The sequence below is a fragment of the Lolium rigidum genome, unplaced genomic scaffold (assembly GCF_022539505.1).
Source record: "Lolium rigidum isolate FL_2022 unplaced genomic scaffold, APGP_CSIRO_Lrig_0.1 contig_5221_1, whole genome shotgun sequence".
NCBI lineage: Eukaryota > Viridiplantae > Streptophyta > Magnoliopsida > Poales > Poaceae > Lolium > Lolium rigidum.
This window is the reverse complement of record NW_025900864.1, coordinates 8107-18861: the sequence shown is the minus strand read 5'-3', so window position 1 is coordinate 18861 and position 10755 is coordinate 8107. Positions and strand designations below refer to the sequence as shown.

The following is a 10755-nucleotide window of genomic DNA, read 5'->3' as shown; positions in this document are numbered from 1 at the left end:
AAAGCTTCATTGTGGTGTGACGTACTAAGAAGGATACATGCTTACATTTTCAACAACCCCCCTAAAAGCTTCATTATAGAGTGACTAAGAAGGATCCAGATCAGCGGGCTTACCTTTTATTTTCTTGTTTTAAACTTGTTCAAATCTCGGTCAAACCTAGGATTTGACCAAGATTCAAAATGTGCATCAAAATTCAAAATAAATTATAAAAATTAAAAACCAAATTAAAGCACATAGTGTTCTTATGTCATATAGTAAGCATTAAAGTTGATAAACAAGGTCTAGACACATATTCAAACAAGACAAATCATGTATCTATACCACTACAACAAATGTGTTAACTAGTGACCTTTTTACAATGACCACACATAAATTGGTCATACCTCTATGACCATTTGGTAGCAATTGGTCGTACTACATTTGGGAGGGTCTAAAACCTAAATCATTACGACCATCTTAGTTTGTAAGGTCATAATTTTCTTACATGAAATGGTCATATAGAGGATGGAACGGTTCACGACCTTATATTTAGTTCGTTAAGACCAATTTAAATGGTTATGAATGCTAATTCGCGATGTCTTAAAATGACTTGTGAGCAACCTTAGCAATTTCGTCTACATATCATGCCATGTCAACTATAACGTGCCTAGATAGCACTAGGTTTAAATGTACCACTAACATGTGGGACCTACATGTCAATATGATATTTTTTTACTAGGTGCCACTGATGCGTGGGGTCTACTTGTCAATATGATATTACACTATGGTGTCACTCACATGTGGTGCCTACTTGTCAATCTTATATTCTACTAGAGTTTCACTAACGAGTGGGGCCTACATGTAAATCTGATATTCTATTAAGCATCATTGTTGGACGACATGTCATTCGGTAGAAATCTTGTGGAGAATCTTGTGTGACTGCAGCATTATAGGGTGTGTCTGAGTTAGAAATCTTGTGGAGAATCTTGTGTGGCTCCTCCAGAAGACTAGAAGAGGAACGCGCGCGGAATACGGAAATTTTAGACACATGGCCGCGAAATCCGGTCACGCGATGCGACGCGACTAACCCTAATCCACCCCAAATACTACTATGGCTTTGGCATCACACCCAAATATCCCATCCTCCTTCGCGCCGCCAAACTCCTCCGCGCGCGGCGGTGGCTAAACCTACCCCCAACCGCAGGTCGACTCTCCCACCGCTCCCTCCCGTATGTCCGCCACCATCCACCCAGGAGATGGCGGGCCGACCACCAGACCCATCTGGTATCGCTTCTAGAAGAGCCCGTGGCCTTCTCTATCACGAGATCAAGGCGTTGCCGGTGTTGATCTGATCCTGGCAGTACCCCGGCGCGCTTCGGCCTCCGCTCCTCTACCCACACCGTCCTCACCGCCCTCAGCAAGTCCGTCGAGCTCTCCTACCACCAGCGGAAGGTCTTCCGCGTTGCCAACCACGCGTACGCCGCCCTCGCGGGGCTCAGCGCCGCTAGCTGCGTCTCCGCACTCCACTCCCCACTCCCCCGCTCCGCCTTGCGGACTACCACAGGTCCGTCTCCTCCTCCCGATCCAGCTTTTGTTCCTATTTCTACTCGCTTTGCCTCGATCCGCTCCGTGCCGCTACATTTCCATTGTAGGGGAATCCGATCTGGAGCGGGACCTAGGGTTCGTGCTTAGGGGGTAATCTCAGCTAGGATTTATGTTTGTAGTTATAGTTTTGTTTTGTGATGTGGCTAGAGCTCGCCTGATGGTACATAAAATCGAATATAAGTGATTTGGTATGGATCAACATCTAGCCTTACTCGCATCTAGGATCGCATGTATTCTCACACTACATGATATTCATGCTTGTATGGTCTTCGAGTTACCTTATGTACTGTGTTCGATTCTCTGTTGCATTTTATCCATGTTGTCCAACATATTTGGTTGCCTCTAATAAAATCTGTTTTGCTCTCGATTTTCTCTTTTTGGATAGTTACTTTTCTCAGAACGTGTTGATTATGGTGCTGACCGTGTAAGAAGCAGCAACACATGGACCTAGTATATGTCCTTTGTATGTTTCCCCAGACCGTAACACTTATGATGCTCTATTTTCTAGGATAGTGAATGACTCAACCACTTTCCAGCTTGCACCTCCGGAACAACATTACATCTTCTCTCCCGAATCTAACGAGTCTTGTTGAGATAATCCTTAACCATTACTGTCTCCATTGCATTGATGTTCTATAGTTGATAGCTATCTCGAAGTTCCCACGACGAGCTTTATTTTTGTGTAGATTACATATACAGATTAAATTCACCAGTTCAATGAGTGCAAAAAATGTCCAAGTATTATATTGTTGGGGTTGCCTTAAAAACTGAAACGAAAAAAATATATTGTGACATTGTAGATATATATTCTTGTCGACGAGGCTTACGGTGGTGGTGCTACAAGCATTTGCGAATGTGTTGAGACGCCTATTATTCTTTTGTCAGTGTTGATAGTAAATCTGCTTACTGCAATATTGAATGCAGCAACTTAGGCATTTAGCACAGAGGTGTTAGTAAATACGAAAGAAGCCTGGTAACCGGGTGTATATGTGAGCACGCATCCAATGATCGACACGTGTCTGACGGTGTGGCTCGTCCGTTAAGCAGCAGCTGATCTCCTTAAAAAAAGGTTGAAGCACAACCTTATCCTCTCACCTGCTCCACCTCCCCTACTTCCCCTCGCCGTGGCGCCCAAAAAAACCTCAATCTCCTCTGCAGCTGCTCTTTGGCGTGCTCCGTCGACGGTAGCTCGAGGGGCAGTGGCCAAAATCGAGCCTCTGGGGTCAAAAGGTGCTGGCGCCGGTCGAGGTGAGGTACCGCCGCGCAGCAAGAACCCACCGCCGCGTTCCTCGGCCTCGATTTCCACGATGACGACGAGGACGGGGCCGTCGTGTGGGCGGCGCCGGACGAGGCGGGCTCCGCCGCCTCGCTGGGACTGCCCGTGCACCGGAGGAGCACGAGGAGGCGCACCCCCGGCGGTGGGACGGCCTCGGGCTCAGCGACGCCGAGGAGTGGGAGCAGGTCGCCGCCGGCAGGGGGGACGGCGAGTTCGAGGCCGCCGCGGTGCGCAACCTCGAGTGGGAGGTGCTCCTCGCCGCCAACAGCCTCGGCAGTCTCTTGCTCGACGATGACGACGGCGCCGGCGTCGACACGTACTTCCTCGACGACGACGAGGACGCGCTGTTCGGGCAGCTCGCCGCGGAGGCGGAGCACGATCCCCTGGCCAAGGGCGGGTGGGCGGCGGCGAGGGCCGCCGTGGAGGGCCTCCCGACGGTGGCGGTCGCCGAGTCCGGCGGCGCGGCGCAGTGCGCGGTGTGCAAGGACGGCATCGAGGCCGGGGAGGCGGCCAGGAGGCTGCCGTGCGCACACCTCTACCACGGCGCCTGAATCCTGCCCTGGCTCGCCATCCGCAACACGTGCCGGCTCTGCCGCCACGAGCTTCCCACCGACGATGCCGAGTACGAGACGTGGATGGCCAGGCGGGCCGCCGGCGACGACGACAGGTATGGGCATCGTCGCTCGTCGGGCTGAGGCTGCGGCGCTGAAACAGGGAGAGAGTGATTTGCTTCACCAGCTGATGCCTTTGCAGTAGTTCAGTGTTGCTTCGAAAATTCATTTTGATCAGGAGTGAGGAAAAAGAGGTTGAAATCGATGTGAATTGGAGCATATATTTTTTCTTGTTTTTGCACAGAATGATACGAATAAGCTGCGTTTCAATTTGAATAATGGTGTATCTAGACGAGAGCAGACGAGATTGTTCCTTTCTAAATCGAATGGAATGCAAAGAGGAGGAGAATCAGTGCTTGTCCGGCGGGGGAGTAGGCGGCGTTGAACAGGGCTTGGCGTCGGTGGTGATAGGGCTCCAGGCCGGCATTGGGGGAGCGATTTTTATTCCCATGTTTTAGCACTTAATCGCTGGGAGACCAACTTGGATCACTGTGACACACTGTGTGCGACGCGGACAAGCACATATGCGGTCGTCTGCAGCCAGATAAAATAGACCTGACACCGTTTGGTTCCGTTTTGTGATGCCAGCATCTTAAAGCAAATCCAACGGTAACGAACGCGTGCTCACGTATACACCCGGTCACAGAATCCACTATCTTAGTAAATAAGTAGTTAATATTTAACTTTTTTCATCGCACTGATATCTTAGTTGCAATCTGTGCAAATCATTTGTGAACAACCGTTTCTGTTAATATTTGGGATGCTGAAGTATGTTGCAAAGATCATCTCAGATAGCTCCTGTTTTTGTACAGTTTCTTACAGATCCTCCTAATCTGAGCCAGTGTTGGTGATTTGATTGCCTGGCCGTATCAAAAAAATGTAGTGTAGTTCATAGAACAATTAGTTGTAAGAAATGTAATAGCTTGGACTTGAAATATACTGTACAACCTAGCTGCATGTTGTGGTTGAATATGCAGGGTGCATGGAAAGTAGTCGTAGATATTTTTATTATGTGAATCTTCCTTGGAAATATTTGATGATTGGGATACAAGTATAACTTAATCTTACATGCATCGGACATTCTAGAATGAAATGGTTAGAATTTAAAAGGCACAATTTCTCAAAATGGAACACTAGAGACAAATAAAACCCCTTTTCTCGTTTTGTTCTTGATGTATTGTGCTTCCGTGTGATCAAACCTACTTGTTACTCCTAGAAAACATGTCGAGCACTCGTTAACAAAGCAAAATTGATTGTTGATTATCTTGATTGTTGCGTCGAAGTTCTTGATGTATTGTGCTTCTATGTGATCTACTATAACAGTTTATGAACTGCAGAGTGCCCGAGGTCTTCTTCTATGCGCGAAGGTAGTGCTTCGCCCCACAGATCCTCTGTTTGATCAAGAGGCAGCCACACCGTGTGAGGGCTTTGACGTGGATTTTCATTCTCCGACCATGGCGGTGATGGAGCTCTCATCAATTTGGAGCTCAATGACTTGCAGTGTGTATTCACCGAGGTTAACTTGCTTTCTTGTATTGACTTAACCTTCGGTATTGTTTAATATACCGACCATGTGGTCGTTTATTGTTGATCATTGGCACATAGTAGTGACATGCAATTGTTGAAAGTGTTATTCTTAGTTGTCTCGCAAGGGAAATAGTGTGCACCATTAGAAAAGTTACTTTATTGCAGCAATTGTGCTGCCTATAGCTGTTGCAATTCGGCTATTATCGTTGTTTTTGATTGTTATTAAATGCCCAGCTTTGATCAACTATGCCTAATACCGATCAATGCCTCCTCTCGCACGGTCTCTTGCCATTCAGTTCTATGATCTAAACAATTTACGCCTAGTTTAGATAGCATTATTTTCTAGTTCCCCTTCAAATTCCTTCCTGTTTTACTTCGTTGGTGCTGTTTGTTTCTTAGTGATTGTTTTCCGATGTTGCAGCTTGTACCTTCCAGAATATTGTTGTGAGGACCAACATGATTTTCGAGAATCTTTCATCTAAAGGTATCATCCGTGCACCTGTGATGTCATATGATGTGCATACTGTCCATTTACTTATTCACCAATTTCAGTTGAAATGTTGTTTGAGAACTACTCGGTGCGACAGGTGCTTATATGACTACACCACATTTTCACTTTGCTCGAAAGGAGCATTATCATAGCTGCTCAAAGCCTCAAATAGCAGGCTTATGTTTGCCTGAAATGAGTTTGGCATGTTGCCTTCTCACGGATTCGATGGTGTCAATATTTGCTTCCTAGGTTGCCTGCAATAGCGGTCATTTTTCATGTATTCAGTTACTCCATATTCAGTTACAACATCTTGATTAAAATCCTTGTGTAACTTATGTCTAGTCACCCGAAGAACTGGATTTCTATTGAATACTATCTTAAGTAAGGTTTATAAGGCTTAATGTTTAATTTTCAATATTGCCGTCCTTTTGAACAAATAAAGATATATTTGCTCTGATGCATAATGACAATGGACTGGTGTTTGCTAAATATGTTTCCTAAAAATGTGTTAGCTGAATATGTTTCTTAAGCTTGATTTTGAGGTTCTGGTATAAGATGAAACCTAAGGTTTATCTTTTTGGCACATACCTTTTGTCTACATTTTACTTGTCTCTCTCGCACTATGTTTGAATTAAACAACCGTTGGTGTTTTTTCCTACTCGAGATGATTTGATATGATATTTCAGGAATCTAGTCTAGCAAGAAAAACGTACTAAGAGGCCAAGACTAGCTAATAGCTGCACAGGTATCCTCACTCGCTGGCTAATCTGAACTTTTATGTTTCCATGATTAGTTCGTAGCATGAAACTAGTGTATTAGAACGTGTCTTTCCATTCTGCCTTTGATGTACCTCACATACAACTTTGATATTTCAAGTAGAGGCCATTTCCGTGCTTAAATAATAGTCCTCATCTCAAAGCTTATTTGATCACCTTTCCAAGTATATGTATACGGACATGTACAAGAAAAAATGCGAGCCCGGGGTGCACTCGCTATCAAGTGCTTCATCCGGACGCACAAACCCAGGAAAAACATATTTGCAGTATTTGAGATAGGTGTGAAGGTTGAGGGGACATGAAGGCTGTTGTTGTCGTGACGGAAGATCGAAGAATCCGGTGGAGATTTGCACCAGTCTTAGTTGATATAGCCACCATGTCTTATTGTATATACACTTGTTGGATCTAAACTCGTTAGTGTGGAGTGTGGATGTGCGTATGTGTAACTCGTTGTTACGAATATTTGATTGAATCAGAATTTAATCCTAAAAATTATTGCAAATCAGTGAAATAAAAGACCAAAATGTCTACTCGGCCAAATATTATTTCGGCGTCGTAAAGGCTACGGCCCACTAAACGAAACTCGCATCAAAAAGGGCACGGCCTAAAATTAAGAAAGGTTGAAATAATTGGGCTGGATTTTTGGGCTTGGCCCATGTAAAGAAGAAAATTGGACCGGGCTAATTTTGATCCATGACCATCTGTTTTGGTCCTAGATTTGCCACGTAGGATTTGCCACGTTGGATCTGACGTGGACGGGCCAGATTGCCAGTGACCAAAATTTTGGTCGTAGAATCTACGACCATCTATTTTGGTCGTAGCCCTCCATGACCGTTCAAAAAAAAAGGTCCTTGTGAGCCGTCAGTGACGCTCAACTGGCGACCAATAGCTTTTGGTCACACCGTGGTCATAGATGATACACAACGACCTTCTAGCGACCAATATGGAGGGTCGCAAGTCAGCATATTTCTTGTAGTGTACCCCTAACCCCTAAACTCTATCTTATGAAGTCAACAACATGAAGAGAAGTGGTTTTGGGTTTCAAACATGAAAAATTCAAAAACCTCCCAAAAGCTTCATTTTAGAGTGACTAATATATATAAGAAGGATCCATGCCTGCTTACCACCTTTTTATTTTCATATTTTAAACTTGTTTAAATCCGTGTCAAATTAAACCAAGGATTTGACCAAAAGATTCAAATGGGCATAAAATTTTAAAAAAATCAGAAAAATGAAAAACAAAAGCATATAGTCTTCTTATGTCATATACTAAGCATTCAAGTTGATAAACAAGGTTTGGACATGCATATTCAAACCTAGGCAAATCATGTATCTATCCCCTAGCCCCTAAACTATATCTTATGAAGTCAAGCATGAAGAGAAGTGGTTTTGGGTTTCAAACATGAAAATTTCAAGAACATCCCAAAAACTTCATTTTAGAGTGACTAAGAAGGATACAGAGCTTCCCCTTTTCATTTTCATGTTTTATACTTGTTTAAATCTTGGTCAAACCTAGGATTTGGCAAAGATTCAAATGTGCATCAAAATAAAAAATCAGAAAAATTAAAAACCAAAGCACATAGTTTTCTTATGTCATATAGTTAGCATTAAAATTGATATAAACAAGGTCTAGATATATTCAAACAAGAAAAATCATGTATCTACCCCTAACCCTAAACTCTGTATGTCTTATGTAGTCAAGCATGAAGAGAAGTGGTTTTGGGTTTCAAACTTGGAAATTTCAAGAACCCCCAAAAGCTTCATTTTAGAGTGACTAAAGGATCCAGGCCGGGCTTACCTTTTATTTTCATGTTTTAAAATTGTTCAAATCTTGGTCAAACCGTGCCTAGGATTTGATCAAGATTCAAAATTGGGCATAAAATTTCCAAAAAAAATGAAAAACCCAAGCATATAGCCTTCTTATGTCATATAGTAAGCACTCAAGTTGATAAACAAGGTCTAGACATATTCAAACCAGAAAAATCATGTTTCTACCCCTAGCCCTAAACTTTGTCTTATGAAGTCAAGCACGAAGAGAAGTCGTTTTGGATTTCAAACATGGAAATTTCAAAAACCCTTCCCAAAAGCTTCATTTAGGAGTGACTAATTAAGAAGGATACAGGCTTACCTTTTCATTTTCATGTTTTAAACTTGTTTAAATATTGGTTAAGCCTAGGATTTGACCAAGATCAAATGGGCATAAAAATTCAGAAAAAATCAAAAAAAAAATGAAAACCAAAGCACATAGTATTATTATGTCATATAGTAAGCATTCAAGTTGATAAACAAGGTCTAAACAACAAACTAGACAAATCATGCATGTATCTACCCCCTAACCCTAAATTAACTCTGTCTTATGAAGTCAAGCATGAAGAGATGTGGTTTTGGGTTTCAAACATGGAAATTTCAAAAAAACTCCCAAAAGCTTCTCATTTTAGAGTGACTAAGAAGGATTCAGTCTTACCTTTTCATTTTCATGTTTTAAACTTGTTCAAATCTTGGTCAAACTTAGGATTTGACCAAGATTCAAATGGGCATAAAAATTGGGAGGAAGGGTATGAATTACAATTCAAAAAAACAAGGTAACTTAAATACTTGGATGCCCCAAAGATGTGTGGAAGCCCAAAACAATGGCAAAACATGTGCGCACGCTGCATCCAATTCAAGTAGAACACATAGTAGGCATCGATAGTTTGACCTAAATTTGAAATCAAAGAGAAGGTGGTTAGAAAAAATCGAAATTGGCAAAGCAAAGCATGAAATCATAAATTTGTGATGCACTATAGCTATGAAAAGTATCAAACAATGCATACCAAAATGATTTTTTAGAGGAATACTAGTTCAACTTATTTTAATTTTATATTAGTAGCCCAAAATCGAACTAGTAGTTGGATATTTTTGAACATGATCTGTAGTAGTGGGCAAAACCCTAGTTTAACCTATTTAATCATAGATTCGTAGGTCGATTTTTCTACTTTTTTATTATTACTATGCAGCACATGTGTGTTTGCCCGTCGAGTGAAATTCGGAGGAAGAGGGATCACTCGGAAGGAGAGAAGAAGGGAGAGAATTATGGTGTCTCCCCTTTTTCGTGTGATGATGTTGACTTTTGTGCAGGGTTTGTCAGTGAGCAGGAGCGAGCGAGCGAGCGAGCGAGTCGAGCGAGGCCGAGAATGAGAGAGATTTGTTTTTTTTTGTGAGAGGGACAACCGAAGGATCCAGAAGGACCCACATACTTCCGATACGCATCCTGATGCGTCTTCTCTTGACAAAGAAAATGGCTGGGAGTTTGCGTACCTATTGCACGTGACTTGTGCTCACTGAAGTGTGGGACCTCACGCATGGGCACCACACGTAAGTGACAGACCTGTTGATGTAAAAACTCGGTTGATTATTATACTACTACATTTATACAAAGTTTCCTATGGATTCAAGGGTACGAAAGCCAAGTTAAATCATTTACATGACATTATTTTTTCCATGAAGCCAAGTTAACTCATTTATCAATTGGTACATTTTGGAGTGACTAAGAAGGATCCAGGCTTACTTTTTCATTTTCATGTTTTAAACATGTTTAAATCTTGGTCAAACCTATGACTTGACCAAGATTCAAATGGGCATAAAAAATCAAAAAAAAATCAAAAAAAAAAGCACGCCGTCTTCCTATGTCATATAGTAAGCATTCAAGGTGATAAACAAGGTCTGGCATATTCAAACCACAAAAATCATGTATCTACCCCCTAACCCTAAACAAGGATCCAGGCTTACCCTTTTCATTTTCATGTTTTAAACTTGTTCAAATCTTGGTCAAACTTAGGATTTGACGAAGATTCAAATGGGCGTAAAAATACTTAGAAAAATCATGTACGTATCTACCCCAAACCCTAAACTCTATCTTACGAAGCCAAGCATGAAGAGAAGTGGTTTTGGGTTTCAAACATGGAAATTTCAAAAACCACCCAAAAGCTTCATTTTAGAGTGACTAAGAAGGATCCATGCTTACCTTTTATTTTCATGTTTTAAACATGTTCAAATGTTGGTCAAACCGTACGTACCTAGGATTTGACCAAGATTCAAATGGGCAGAAAAATTCAAAAAAAATGAAAAACCAAAGCACATAGCCTAGCTTCTTATATATGCCATATAGTAAGCACTCAAGTTGATAAACAAAGTCTAGACATATTCAAACCAGAAAAATCATGTATCTACCCCTAACCCTAAACTTTGTCTTAATTATGAAGTCAAGCACGAAGAGAAGTCGTTTTGGGTTTCAAACATGGACATTTAAAAAACCCTCCCAAAAGCTTCATTGTGGTGTGACGTACTAAGAAGGATACATGCTTACATTTTCAACAACCCCCCTAAAAGCTTCATTATAGAGTGACTAAGAAGGATCCGAGTCTGGCGGGCTTACCTTTTATTTTCTTGTTTTAAACTTGTTCAAATCTCGGTCAAACCTAGGATTTGACCAAGATTCAAAATGTGCATCAA

General features: G+C 42.1%; 1 pseudogene; it reads left to right on the top strand.

Annotated features, from left to right (window-relative positions):
• The first annotated feature begins 1210 nt into the window (after positions 1–1210).
• On the top strand, positions 1211–3555 carry LOC124681688 (annotated as a pseudogene).
• Positions 3556–10755: the final 7200 nt, after the last annotated feature.